Genomic DNA, 15,054 nt, shown 5'->3' with positions numbered 1-15,054 from the left:
TAACACTAGACCCTACTCATAGTGTTGTGTTCCTGCCGGTAAGTACGGTTGCCAGAGCTCAACGAGGGGGGGGGGCGAGTTTAGGGTCGGCAACGCGCATGTAACTCCTCTGGAGTTGCAGGCGTACATAGGCTACGGAGACTGCTTACCATCAGGCGGGCCGTATGCTTGTTTGCCACCGACGTAGTATTTAAAAAAATAAATAAATAAATAAATAAAAAAAAACATGGCCGGCCCACTCCCACTTCAGCTTAGCCGCTTTCCGAGCTACATCTATGACTTGTGTGGAGCGCAATGTGGTGTTTCGGATACGATCGGCTAGTTTTACACCTAATATGCTGCGCTCTATTGCTCGCTGGCAAACCTCGACTCAATATTCTATATTAAAATATTCTATTTTATTACGTACCGTGATACCACCCAGCTATAAGTGCAAAAGCTCATGGTTCAAAAATAACTCTTAAATTTTCGTTGAGGTATGAATACAACTAGTACATATTTGTCACAGTTCCAAGGCAAAATATATACATACATATAATCACGCCTATTTCCCGGTGGAGTAGGCAGAGACCACAGATTTCCACTTGCTATGATCCTGACATACCTCTTTCGCTTCCTTCAATTTCATAGCAGTCCTCATACACGCTCGCCGGTTTAGGGTACTCTTTTCTTGGGGTTTCTTTAGGTTTTCCCCGATTAGATCAGAGAAAATGCGTGGAGGTCTACCCCTTCCAGTTTCCTCTTCTACTTCTCCATTATACGCTCTCTTTGTCAACCTTCTTTCACTCATTCTTTATAAATGGAATAACTCGGACATATCCAAATTGAAGATTAGTATTGATAATATTATACGTAACTTGTGGATTATATTTGTTGTACTGTACTACTGTAGGTATATATATATTTATCCGCATTGGGCTAACGTGGGGACTATAGCCCGAGCCCTCTCGCACATGAGAGGAGACCTGTGCCCAGCAGTGGGACGCATATAGGCTGAGTTATTATTATATGTATGTATGTATGTAAATTTCTTTAGCACGCCCTCAGCCCAAACGATTATTTCAATCAGAAAGCGCCTCTAGAAATGCATTGGTTTGAAATATTTAATTTTATATCCAACTGCATAGTAAAAGCTTTCTAACAATTACTCGAACAGCGTGCTACAGATTTATGGTAATTTCTAACTAACATATGAGTGATCAAAATGGAGAACATTCGGTATAACAACTTGCATTTAACACATTGTGGTGCCGTAGTCATCATAATCATCATCACACCTTTGCGTCTATTGCAGATTGCTATTTAGACAACGAGTTTGGTGACTGTGGAATCGATGCGTGAGCGACACGACCTCCCACATTTTTGGCAGAGAGAGCTCATGCCACCTGAGGTTCCAGTCCCGGTTTGCTTTCTGCGACACCTTCTACTATCTAACGCATTAAACCAGGCTTGTTCACCCCTCCACAATACGCTTGCGCCATCCATCACGGTCTTCAACTAAGGTTTCCCAGGCATCGTGGTCGATTTCAAATGCTGAGATGCCTCGCTTAATACAGTCTTGAAAGCGCATCGGTCATTTTAGTCCGCCGTAGTAGGTACTTACAAATACCAATATTACAGCCGCGGGTGGACCTTAGCCTGGTCAAGCAAATCTTTCCAGCCCGATCTATTTGTGGCATTCCTTCTGCTACTTGTCACTCCTAAGGTCCTGATATCCGGGTATACGCCGTCCAACCATCTGAGCTTAGGCCTGCCTTTACCTCTGCGGCTCTCCGGTCGGCCATCTAGAAGGCGTTTGGGTACTCTGGCCTCGTCAATATGAGTACATTGAGTATATATATTCTTTAAGTATTTGATATATGAAATATGTAAGTAAGTATCCATTTTAAGGGTTCCGTACCTCAAAAGGAACAAACGGAACCCTTATAGGATCACTTTATTGTCCATCCGTCCGTCCTTTTTCTGTAAAATGACCCATTTCCCAAAGTGTGCGCCGCGGCGCCCTGGTGCGCCGTAGAAAGTAAAGAGGGGCGCCGTGAGTTCTATCATTATCCGAAACCACAAATATTCGCGGGTACCTATTTGAGCGCTCGCAGTGTTAAATAATATAGCGTCGTGTCACTCTTTTTCGACCGTGATTTTAAATTTACAAGGGCGCCGTTGCAAAATACTAAACTTGTAACTGCGCCGCATGTTGAAAAAGATTGGGAACCCCTGATGTAGACTAAAAGGGATATAGGCAAAATATTACACTAGTAATTTTGCGTTCTAGACGGTCCGAGACCAAAGCTTTTCGTTTCGTGTCGATGTACGATTGTTATCTTCGCTGACCCCCCCTGGCATTTGAAAGATTGTGTCTTAGTGTATACACAGCTTTACACTCCGTGTATGTGTTGATGGACATATTACAATAACACTAAGTGCGAACCGGCACGTGCTCTCGAGATTTACGATATTTATAACATATTACACACTTCACATATCACTCATATGTTTAAAAGCATACATTAATGTTATGAAAGTAATGAGCAAAATACGACATATACATATAATATATGTGTCAATAAAGCAACTTCAAACTTCAAGGAAAGAGCTTACTCCTATTTTAAATGCCGACAACGCACTTACAACCCCTCTGGCGTTGTAAGAGCGTTGCCGGCAATGGGCGGCGGTGATAGCTTACCATCAGAAGATTCGTCTGCTCGTTTGCCTCCTATATTACTATTAAAATAAGTGTATACAACTGTACATAATAAGGCATTAAAATACGAGTGTGTGCTTATGAAACGGCAAAGAGAGTTTCATTATAAAATCACACGTTTCATAATGCTACTGTGGAATAAACTGTCACCAACGGTATTTCTAGACCTTTAATCCTTCAAGAAAAGAACGCCATTAAAGAACTCCCATTTTAAACGCTGGAAACTCACAACCCCTTTTGTGTTGCCGGTGTCCATGGGCGACGGTAAATGGTTACCATCAGGCGATCCATCCTCTTGTTTGACTCCTACATAATAAAATAAATATCTACTCAAATTATGTTACGCACATTATTTCAAAGAAAGTCAATTCTACATAAATATTAAAGAAAAGAACATTCCTTTTGTCTAAAATTAATGTTTTTGGCAAGTTTTTGGTTCTAATGCTATGCATTATCTGCCTCTATATCACTCGAATATGCAACGGAAAAGAGGCAAATAACGAATTTTTTATTTTCGATTATCGCGGTAGACCCTCAAAACGTGGTAGCGATAAACGTTCCCATTTATTTACTTATGTCGGCGGCCGATCGTAAAATCAGGCCAATCGTAACTTTCCTGTGTAATTTTTTGACGGTAGTCACATTCAACCAATAGATAGGTAGGATAGATTCGTCAGCTTGCTTCAGATGCCCGAAGGGCAAACAATACAGAAATAGGAGCCATGTGTAGCGGGGTTCCGTCGACTCATACGAGACAAAGAATTTCACGTTTCACAATATGCCTAGGAATATCACGATCTGGCTAATCTTACGATCGGCCGAGATCTACGTTCAGACCGCGAGCCTGATTCTGATTTAACAAAATATGTTATGGTTTTGATCTTCTTTTGATACAACCTTAAAGAAAAATCATTACGTGCTTTCTTTGCGAGCAGAATGGTTCATATGTATCGTCTTTTTTAATAGTATATGTGTGGAAATTATATATTTATTTATTTTTTATTTGCTTTTGCTTTCTAATTGTAGCGCCGTTCACAATCTCTGTGCATAGCCTTAAGGTTGACTGGTAGGGAATGCCTCGTGGCATTAAATCCGCCTGTTGTACTATAAGATATTTTCTATTGTGCAATAAAGATTAAATAAATAAATAAGATTGATCACGCTGATTGGTTTAAATGATGTGAAAAAAATATGTTTGGTGATGAATATCGAGCACACATTAAAGTGATTTTCATTAAGATACTTTATACAATATCAACAAACGTTTGAAAAGGTTCTCTGCCTTTTCGCCGAAAATTATATTGCCGAATTTCACTTGCCAACCAACTTTTCGCCGAAATTTCATTCGGGCGAATTTCATTTCCCAACTTTACATAATCCAACCTAACCTAACCCAACCTAGTACGCAATTTTCATTTCCCAATTATGGGTTGGGAAATGAAATGGTTACGAAACAATTACTTGGTAAAAGTTATTATGCCAACTAAAACGTCTGCGAAAAATTTGGTTGGCAAGTGAAATTCGGCATTACAGTTTTCGACGAAAAGGCAGGATACCGTTTGCAAAACAGTAAAATACAAAACAGTAACGTTAACTGTTTGTACATTTCTAAGTATTGAAAAAACGATAAAAATAAATGAACAGTCGCTATATCTTAGCTACTCAAAACAGTAAGATTTAGTGCCTTTCCGTACAGTAAAACTTACTGTTTTGTTCGATAGGCTCATATGGAACTGTTTAAAGCTTTAAACGTTAATGCAATTTCAATTGTTTTAAATGGTTTTTTTTTCTGAGTGCAGGCCTGCAGGGTTATTTCCACTAGCTACCACCAAGTTGTTACCAGTGGTAACTACTGGGGAAAAAAACTCAGTTGTTACCACCAACTCGGTTTGGTTCGGTTTGGTGGCACTAGGATTTTTTTTCCCAGTAGTTACCACTGGTAACTTGGTGGTAACTAGTGGGAAAAACCTGATGCGCGCCAATCCCAAAGACTATCGTCAAGGTCCTATCAAAACCAGTTTTATACCGTAACAAGTTTTTAAAATCTGAATCCGTCTCCAGTATAAAAGTTCTCTTTCATCCACATTTAGACCGTGTCCAATTAAGGGTGACTGGAACGTGACCGTACAGTTCCCGAATATCATGAATTGGGAACATGCATAAAATAAAAATAGTGAAATTAATTTTATCTTGTCGAACATACCACTTAATTTGATTTAATTTGAAAGCACAGATTTATAGTATCGTGCATTTAACGTTTAAATAAAGATATTGGGTAGTATTTGTATGTATGTATAGAGGAGATCACTCGTAAATCGGCCGGTTATCTTTCGTTTTTTATACAAAGTACACATTTTATTTATTTATTGATGAACATAAAATATAGGTAGGTATTTGCAGAGTATTGTAGGCTGTCTGCAAAATAAAAAACAAATTTCCTGTAATAGTTGTTGAATGCCACGAACCTCTTGACTTCTTCTGTGTTTTGTGGGCAAGGATTGTTTTTTACAGTTATTATTTTATCATAATCTGATAATATTCCTTCGTTTGAAATAACATAGTCTAGGTAAACGTTTCTTCTTTAGAAAATCGCATTTAGTTGGATTTAATATTAAATTAACCTTTCGCAGTGTTTCAAATACACTTTCTTTTCAATATGTGGTGTACAATCAGTAGAATAAAGAATATTAATTATTTATTTATTTGTCTATTTTTATTATGACTATCTAAATTCCAACCAATTATTATTAAGTCATCTAGGTAATTAATACATTTTTCATAATTTAGGCCTGTTAAAGCTATGTTCATCATGCGCGAGAATGAACTAGGACTCAACTTAAGCCCTTGTGGCATTCGAGTCATTTGGAACTGCCCTGAGCCGAAAGCTGTTAATTTTCTACAATTCTTCTCAAGATCAACATTATAGTGTCCCTGATAAAGGTCTGAGTGAAATAAATATTGAGTTATCGTTAATAAACTTGCCCTTTTATTCATTAAACTTCGCAAGCCCGAATTAGTTCATATTTTAATCACTTTCCTAACAATACATAAGCCAAAATGACAGCTTTTCGAGGCTTGTTGCGCATTTATGAATAAGGCTTGCTAAGGCTTATTGGCTGAAGCGGTTATTGGGTGTGGGTAAATTCAAAATAAACACCAACGCTTACAAATTACTAATTATATTTTAACAAAAAAAATAATGGGAAAAAAACTGAGCGGGGGTCGTGGTAAGGTCCGTTAGGTTATCAATAAGCCTGTCTGATTTCACTGACGTAGTAGGGTACTCCCCTGACGTGGCAAGGTGAATGAGCAGGGCCCGGGTCGGTCGTCGGGACGTCTCGGGAAGCGCCGAGGTCAGCTGGTGGGTGAATCGAGGTAGACTCTGGCTGGCTTCCCACTCTGCGGCCGGATCAGCAGGTCCTTCCTGCCGCCGCCGTAGGCTTACGCCGTACAAATGCACCCTGGAATTTACGTCGTCCAGCTTTAGGTCCGTGTATTAAATGGCCGCTCGGTATGAAACCCAGTGATGTCGCAAAGCCGTAAGCAAGGGAGTAGCGGCAAGTAGATGGTGGGTGTTCATAACCAGAACGGAGTTACAGCGTGGCAAGTACCAAAAGCATAGTGCAAGCCTTGGAAATTAATATTACAATAAGAGGAATTTACTAATATGGTAAGAGTGCATTCGAGCTAAGCTTGAGATGTAGGCTATTAATTCTCTAGAGTTAATTAACTCTCTTGGCCGAATGTATGAGGCGCCATTTTGTAACGGTACTTTTTATGGTACGCCGCAACGGCTACGAGCAGTACATAGTAGAAATGATATTTAATGCTTAAATTAGGCAATAAACAATTAGAAAAATAACATTATAGGACAATTAGAACACTAGCACTTTCTTAAAACTAGGTAACGTTCAACACTTACCCTTAACCGGGGTGCACAACGGAAAATACGTTATTTGACTAGTTCGTTAGGTAGCTCATTACTGCGAATTAAGTATTTAGAAAAAAGAATTAAATTGTCCACGGCGAACACTGCCGATTAAACTATATTACTTGAAATCGAACCGGCGCGTGAGACGACACGGCACAAGGCTCGTGAACGCGACCGGCAACGTCCGTCCTTTAAGACGATTGCGCGCAGAGTGAGGAGCGGAGATATATGGCCAGCGCTATAAGAATGTTCGCGAGAGTAAAACTGCTGACGCAAGTAGTTCGGCCGAGAGTACACTCGCGCGCATTATGTTGCATTATTTAAAATAAATTAACATATTGGTTTAAGACCTATAATATTTATTATTTAAAGTATTAGATGAGATTGAGATTACGATTAATTTAATACCTATAGTAACGTGCATCGTTACATGGCTAAGGCTTATTATTGGAGAAACGAAAGCCGCCGGTCTCCGATGTCTCGAGCACGTAGTCTGGATGGGGGAAGATCGTGCAGTCTAAAGGGCGACCAAAAACCTACCCTATATACCTAATGAACGCCCTAGGTACCGCTGGAGAGACGAAGCGCAAAAAGACCTTAGCGAACTCGGCGCCGTCGACTGGACAGAAACGGTTTTGGACAGAGAAGCATGGCGGTCTGTGGTGTCGGAGGCCAAGATCCACTTAGGGTTGCTGCGCCACAGCAGTAAATTAATATATTAAGTTGGATGGCCGTATGTTCATAGGTTTCTAAAGCTTCTTTGGAGTATTTATTAGGAAATCTTACAGCTAATGTAACAAGAAAGGTAATGACATAGAAACAGTGAGCCAATTACAAGTTTCAATTAAGAGATGTAACCCTGCTGGGTAGTGACCCTGCCTGTGAAGCAGGTGGTCCCGGATTCGAATCCTGGTAAGCGCTGGCATTTGTGTGCTAAATACCTATATTTGTTCCTTAGTTATGACTGTTTTCTACTAAGTATTTTTTTTATTCTTAATGAGTTCTTTATTTAACATATTTTAGTACAATATAATTACTTAATCTAGTGTACATTTTCATATACTTAAGGGGAAGTTTGAAAGTAGCACCGGTAGCGGAGAAGATAAGGAGTGGTAGGTTAGCGTGGTATGGGCATTTAATGAGGAGGGATGAATGCCATATAGGAAAAAGAATGTTAGGAATGAATGTTGATGGACGGAGAGCGGATGGTAGACCCAAAAAACGATCGATGGATTGTGTGAAAGAGGATATGAGAAAGAAAGGAGTGAGTGCTGAGGTGACGAAAGATAGAGGAGAATGGAAGAGAAGAACATGTTGTGCCGACCCCACATAACGTGGGATAAGGGCAGGAGGAAGAAGGAGTGTACAGTTTCATCCTAGATAGTAATAACAATAAATTAATATAGTATAATGAGCTATATGCGCTCATTATAAACTTTTAAACAACTCAGTTCTATTAAGTATTGATTAATGCATAACGAAGGCTAGTACCTACAATAGTAGCTAAAAGCCTTATTGAGGTTACTATGAGATTAGATTGATTTGTGTAAGATGTGCCATAATACAATACAAATCCTCTTTATTGCACAACCTCAAAATAACATTTACAGAGAGACAAACATAATACATGAAGACAGAGGTGACAACAGGCGGTCTTATCGCTAAAGAGCGATTTCTACCAGATAATATTCATTTATATTACTCGTACCACAAGCTAGCGAAATCCAAACTGTCAGTCTACGTCCTCGGCCCTCTAATATACAGTAAGCTACCGGATAGTATCAGGGATGCACCTTCCTCACATGAATTTAAAAGCAAACCTAAACAATGGCTCCTACAGGCACAATTTTATGATATAAACGATCTCGTAAAAAATTAATAAATGTGTGAAATATATGTACAAAATTTAATATCTACATTAATGTTGTAATGATATTTTATAAGTATATACTTTAAATGTCAATTTACAAACTGACTTGTAACGAATGTTACTAATAAATATTTTCTTTTCTTTTCTATTGAATGGATGCAAGTTCCCCATTGACCTTGGCAGTTCAAAGTCAGCTGCGATGCGCCGGCGACGCACCGAGGTAATGGCGCGTGACAAACGTCGCGCCGTCGAATACCTACGATTTCAACAATCTAAAAAAAGACACCAAGGGGTCTAGCCAAGATGACTATCGTAACAGAAAACTCTAATCGATACTTAAATAATCTATAAAAATAGTCACGTCACTTTTCGTATTTTTTTTTTCCCATACATTTTGTTATATTCGTTTAGCTTCTGGCGTCGTAAGGTCACGTCCGAAAATATTTTTGTTTTATTTAAACTTTATTGCACAAAAGAAAAACTTAATGTACAAAAGGCGAACTTAATGCCATGAGGCATTCTCTACCAGTCAACCTTAGGACAAAGCAGAAAAGATTGTAGGCGGTGCATTTAAAACTAAAAGAAATTGATATTGAAAGAATTAGTCCTAATTCACATAAATTAATTATTAACTACTTAAATACATAAAGATACATACATAATTTACATAAGTAAATAAAAATATATATATATAATATACACAACCGATTCGTGAGACTGATACTTAATTGATCTTTGAAATATACCGACAATAAAGTGCCGAAAATATACACCTTTAATATATGGGCAATAAGGTCGTGTATACATATTTTGGAACTTTGTTCGTATCGATATTTTTAGATGTTGTACGATTGTCTTCTTGGTTAAGCCCCCTGGCTAGTTGGCAACTCACCCCTACCGTACCCATTGCTGCAGCTAAGGATTTTTACAAGCTTTTATTTACTCGCAACTTGCAATGTACCTACTATGTATGTATGTACGGGTCAAATCTTGCAAGCTAAATTTGACCTACTTCCTGACTTCCAATGAAGCTGAAAATTTGCATACTTATGTAAGTCATGTGACAATGCAATATTATGGTACCATCCCGTCCGAGTCCCGTCCGGCACTCACTCGGCTCGACAAACTCGGACGGGACTCACTTAAACTAGTAGAACAGTTCAAATACCTGGGTAGCACGATTACAGCTAAGTGCCACCTTGACAACGAAATTAACTGCAGAATAGGAGCCGCTGCAGGTGCATTCGTGAGATATATTTAAGTGAAACCACCGTCTAGTTCGCAAGCTAGTTTATTACTGATTCCGCCATCGGCGCAAGCGCCCTATAACTACGTATAGGTATATACAAATACACATCATCCCTTCACCACTATTTAAAACTAAATAAATTAATAACTAAATATGTATAACTAAATTTATACATAATTATATATTTTAAACAAACTAAAGCTTATAATCTACCTTTTTTCTGGGGCGCAAATTGTGACGCATTGGGCACTCGTCTAAAACAGACGTACCATGTTCGCGCGGAGCGGCTGCGCTCGGCAGCTGCACCGACGACGCCGGCGACGCCGGGAGCGCGGTCGCAGCTGGGTCGTGCGCAGACGGCCCGAGCTCACCTGTCTCTTCCTCGAACTCTGCCCACACTTCATTCCCAGCTTCTTCTGCACTCCGTTCCTCTACAACTATTCTAGCGGGAGGTGCATTATCCACCACAGAATCGGTAGGTAAAATTGGCATACTGCTTGAAATAGACGGGGAAGGAAATGAGGGCAATGGTATAGGGTCGTTTGAAACATCATTTTTCCCTTCAATGAAATTGTCAATATCTTGACCTTTACATTTTAAAAGTTGATCCACATGTCTTATACAGATTGTATCGTATTTGTTTACATATATTTTAAACATTTTATTCCCTATTTTTTCTTTAATTTTACCTAACTCCCAACTTTCCTTTCTTGCACTGTACCACCGAGCCCAAACTATTTCATCAACTTGAAATATTCGCCTATGCGTGCAAACAGCTGTTGTTGTGTTATCAATCGCGCTCGCGGTACAGTCTGAGGGTAATATTAAATCAAGGCGAGTTCTCAGCTCCCTTCCAAACATAAGTTTGGCAGGAGTTTCCCCGGTAGTACAGTGCACAGAGTTTCTGTAGTCAAACAAGTAATTTAACAATTTTTCATGTACTACATGTGAGATTACATTTTGTTTTAAAATATATTTTAACATTTTTTTACATGTGCGAACAGAATTTTCCGCTTGACCGTTACTGTTAGGATGATACACCGGCGAATTCATATATTTTATACCATTGTTAGAACAAAATGCCCTAAATTCAGCGCAATGAATTTTTACATCGTTATCCGATACTAAAACTTTAGGTATACCGAATACTGAGAAAATGTACTTTAATTTCGCTATTAATGATTGTGTGCTAGTACCATTTGGCATGTGTAGACATTCCACCCATTTACTATAAGAATCGACCACAATTAAGTACACCCTTTGCCCTATCGTCATATAGTCGATATGCACACGCTGCCAGGGACCGGGCGCGCGCGGCCACGGCGCGGGCGGCTCCCGCGGCGGGGCCGGCCGCAGCGCCACGCAAGCCTGGCACGCGCCGGCGCAGTGCTCGATATCCTGGTCGATACCCGGCCACCACATCCTACTGCGCGCTGCGCATTTCATTTTAACAATACCTAAGTGCGTGCTATGCAGTTCGCTTAACATGCGTCCCCTGAGTGATACTGGAATTACGACTTTATGCCCTCGCAATAAGGATCCATTTTCAATTTGTAAATCGGTTCTGCAATTATAATAAGGTTGGACCGATTTACAATTGATTTTACGCGGCCAACCCTTGTGCATATATTTAATTACCGTTTGAAGAGTTGAATCGACCTCGGTAGCCCTTTTAATGTCATGCGCGGTTACCGCCGATGAAACCGAATCTAAAAAATTTAGTGCACATAACGTGTCGAATTCCTTATCACTATCGCTGCACGTATGTGCCACGGGCGCGCGGGAAAAATAGTCTGCTACTAAGTTATTGCTGCTAGAAACATATTGCACAGTATAGTTATATGCCGACAATATAATAGCGTACCTTTGAAGACGTAAGGCTGTCGTAGCTGATATTCCGGTTTGGGGATTGAAAATCGAAACTAACGGTCTGTGGTCGGTTTTTAGAATAAATGGTTCACTGCGTCCGTATAGGTATTGATGAAAACGCTTTACAGCGAAGATCAAAGCTGCCGCCTCTTTCTGGATCTGACTATAATTACGTTCGCTGGAGGTGAGGGAGCGGGATGCAAACGCCAGCGGTCTCTCCTGTCCGTCGGCGGCGCGTTGTGCCAAAAGTGCGCCCAGGCCCCCGGGTCCAGCGTCTGCGCTGAGAACCAGCTGCGCGCTGGGCTCGAAGTGTGCCAGCACGCGCTCCGAGGCCAGCTCGCGGCGCACCGCGCGCACGGCGTCCCGCTGCCGCTCTCCCCACTTCCATTCAGCTCCTGCACGTAACAGCTCGTGTAAGGGACTCATTAACGCCGAAGCATTCGGAATAAAGTTTCTATAATAATTAACTAAGCCTAGAAACGACTGCACCTCGGTCACATTTGTTGGCTCTGGTGCATTCAAAATGGCCTCAACCTTCGTGGGACATGTCTGTAGGCCGTCTTTATTAATAACATAACCTAAATAGGTGACACTAGTTTTGAAAAATTCGCATTTTTCTTTTTGTAAACGCAGCCCCGCATCATTTAATCTATTTAAAACCAAATTTAACCTTTCCAAATGCACCTTTTTATTGGGCCCTGTTACACAAATGTCATCAAGCCAGCAACTTACGCCCTCAATACCTATGAGAAGGGTTTCCATAGATTTTTGGAAAATCGCTGGCGCATTAGCCAAGCCGTACTCTAATCGTGTATATTTAAATAATCCTCTCGAAGTATTTATGGTCGTGAGTTCCTGCGATGAGTCATCCAATATAAACTGATTATATGCATTTTTAAGGTCTATTTTGCTATAATGTTCGCCACCGCCTAACTTAGCGAAAACCTCCTCTATTCGTGGCAGCGGGTACTTGTCAATTACCAAATCCTTATTCAATGTCACGGAAAAGTCGCCAGCTATCCTAACTTTACCATTTTCTTTAAGTACAGGCACTATAGGGGTAGCGTAATTTGAGTAATTCACGGGAACTAAAATACCTAACTTTACTAACCTATCCAGTTCTTCCTCTACCTTGGCTTTTAAGGCAAAGGGAACCGACCGTGGTTTAAAAAATTTTGGATATGAATTTTCCTTGAGACGCAAAGTGACCTTGAACTTGTTGAACGAACCAAGCTCATCGCGCCAAACATCAGGATATTGTTCTAACAATTGGTGTACATCATTGTCATTGCCAATACTATTAAGGTTCGTTTTTGTAGTTACAATCAAGTCAAAGGCGGCCATAAAATCTCGACCAAGCAAAGGTGGGCCACCGTTAGTGACAACAAATATAATAATTGTCTCGGTTCTACTGTTGTAAGTAGCTCCTATTTGGAAACAGCCTAGTGGCGAGATTTGATGGCCGGTATAAAAACACATTTTAAGGTCACATTTTTGTAATTGGTACTCAGAAAACATCTCATAATACAAACTGTCTGAAATGACGCAGACTCCTGAACCGCAATCTAGTTCCATGGATAAATTTTTACCATCTAAAATGACATCTAAGATAATTGGTTTAATATTAGACACGTACCTCAAATTAAAGTTTTGGCACTCCCTACAACACTGCTCACGGTGTCCTCCTTCGTTCACGTTTTCCTCCAGTTCAGTGGCGATACAGTTGACGCGCGAATTCTTGCTTTTACATACTTTTTTTAAATGTCCTATAACTCCACATTTCTGGCATCTATAACGCTTGTAACGGCAACTATCTTCATCGTGGTTTCTCATCCCACAAACGGCACATCGCAAATCATCTCGCTGCCGCTGGTCGCCTCCGGCCGGCCGGGTTCCGCCACCGCTGCTACCACCGCGATGCCCTTTGTTCCAGCCGCCTCGGCCGTGCCCGTTTCCACTAGCGCCATAAAATACGGGCTCTTCTTTGACGGTTGCCGCCATCTCTGTCTTCGCTTCCCTAGCGACTGCTGCTTTCTCTGCAATCTCCAGAGCCTCCGCCATCGAGAGGGTAGCCGTTTTTTTCAAATAATTTATCACGCTCGGGCCCCGAGCCCAAGCCTAGGATGAAACGATCTGCTAAATTCGCTTCCAGGGCTGCGCCAAAATTGCAATAAGTTGCCAATCCTCTTAATCGCGCCGCCCAGTCCCCTAAACTCTCGCTTGGCACTCTCGTCGCAGCATAAAACTTGGCCTTATCAGCGTATGTACATTGTTTCTTCTTAAAGTGGCCGTCGAGTAATTTCACTAGCTCCTTGAACTCGAGCTCCTCTAATTCCTTTGGATGAGCCAAGTTACGTAACAAGCGGTAGGTTTCGTCCGTCATGTGCGTGAATAAAAGTGCTCGCTTGTCCTCTTCATCCACAATTTTATTCACCACAAAGAATTGCTTTAATTTGCTGTGAAATATCTGCCATTCGCCGGTTTTGTGATCGAAATTCGTTAAATTTCCAAAAAACGCCATTTTATATTTCACTTAGCGCGGGTACTTTAGAATCCTCGTTCGACACTGAGATATATTTAAGTGAAACCACCGTCTAGTTCGCAAGCTAGTTTATTACTGATTCCGCCATCGGCGCAAGCGCCCTATAACTACGTATAGGTATATACAAATACACATCAATTCGGCAAACTTCGTTCCAAGGTGTTTCGGTCACACGATATAAAGCTTTCCTTTTGAATCTTTTGTATGCCTCAGAAACGTGGTGCCTGTATCGTAAGCATATTCGCTCATTAGACAACTTCCATCTGAGATGCCTCCGCGAAATTATGGGCGTCCATTGGTCTGACCGTGTTAGAAACACAGAGATCCTTAGGCGTTCCGATGTCGCTGGAATAGAGGCCTACCTAATGAGACGACAGCTACGATGGTGCGGTCACGTCTCCCGCATCTCCCAAGACCGAGTCGCGAAACGCATCTTCTACTGTGAACTTCAAGATGGAAAGCGCAAAAAAGGTGGCCAATTCTTGCGGTTCAAAGATGTGTTGAAACGGCATATGAAGAGAGCTCATATAGAGCCAACGAAGTGGGAGAGTCTAGCCAGTGACCGTCCACGTTGGAGGCATATGGTGCAGACTCAGGTGCGTCAGTTTGAAGCCAGGCGGCTCATAGAACTCGACGCGAAGCGCGACGAGCTGAAGGCCAGACCACCTGCGGACATACTTTACCCACACACACAACACAATTTGCAATTATGTCGGAGGCAGGGTCACTACCGACTAGGCCAGACTGGACGTCAAAATATAAAACTTATTTAAGCGCAATTTAGAAACGAACGAAACTTATGTTTTTGTTTGATTATACATTGAACATGTAAGCTTATTTTGCAAGAAATTTTGGGAGTAGTGCCTTTTTCATAGGCGTTCGATATTTTTTT

General features: G+C 40.9%; 1 long non-coding RNA gene and 1 pseudogene across 1 annotated transcript; both read right to left on the bottom strand.

Moving 5' to 3' along the window:
* Window positions 1–5,864: 5,864 nt before the first annotated feature.
* Window positions 5,865–7,140, bottom strand: LOC133517528 (uncharacterized). Its single transcript, XR_009799382.1, has 2 exons — window positions 6,624–7,140; window positions 5,865–6,162 (listed from the first exon to the last, which is right to left on the bottom strand). It is a non-coding gene; the product is annotated as an uncharacterized LOC133517528 (long non-coding RNA).
* Window positions 7,141–9,747: 2,607 nt separating this feature from the next.
* On the bottom strand, window positions 9,748–14,293 carry LOC133517359 (uncharacterized; annotated as a pseudogene).
* Between the last annotated feature and the right edge of the window lie 761 nt (window positions 14,294–15,054).

The sequence above is a fragment of the Cydia pomonella genome, chromosome 4, assembly GCF_033807575.1.
Source record: "Cydia pomonella isolate Wapato2018A chromosome 4, ilCydPomo1, whole genome shotgun sequence".
In the NCBI taxonomy this organism is placed as follows: Eukaryota; Metazoa; Arthropoda; class Insecta; order Lepidoptera; family Tortricidae; genus Cydia; species Cydia pomonella.
This window is presented reverse-complemented; position numbering and strand designations above follow the sequence as displayed.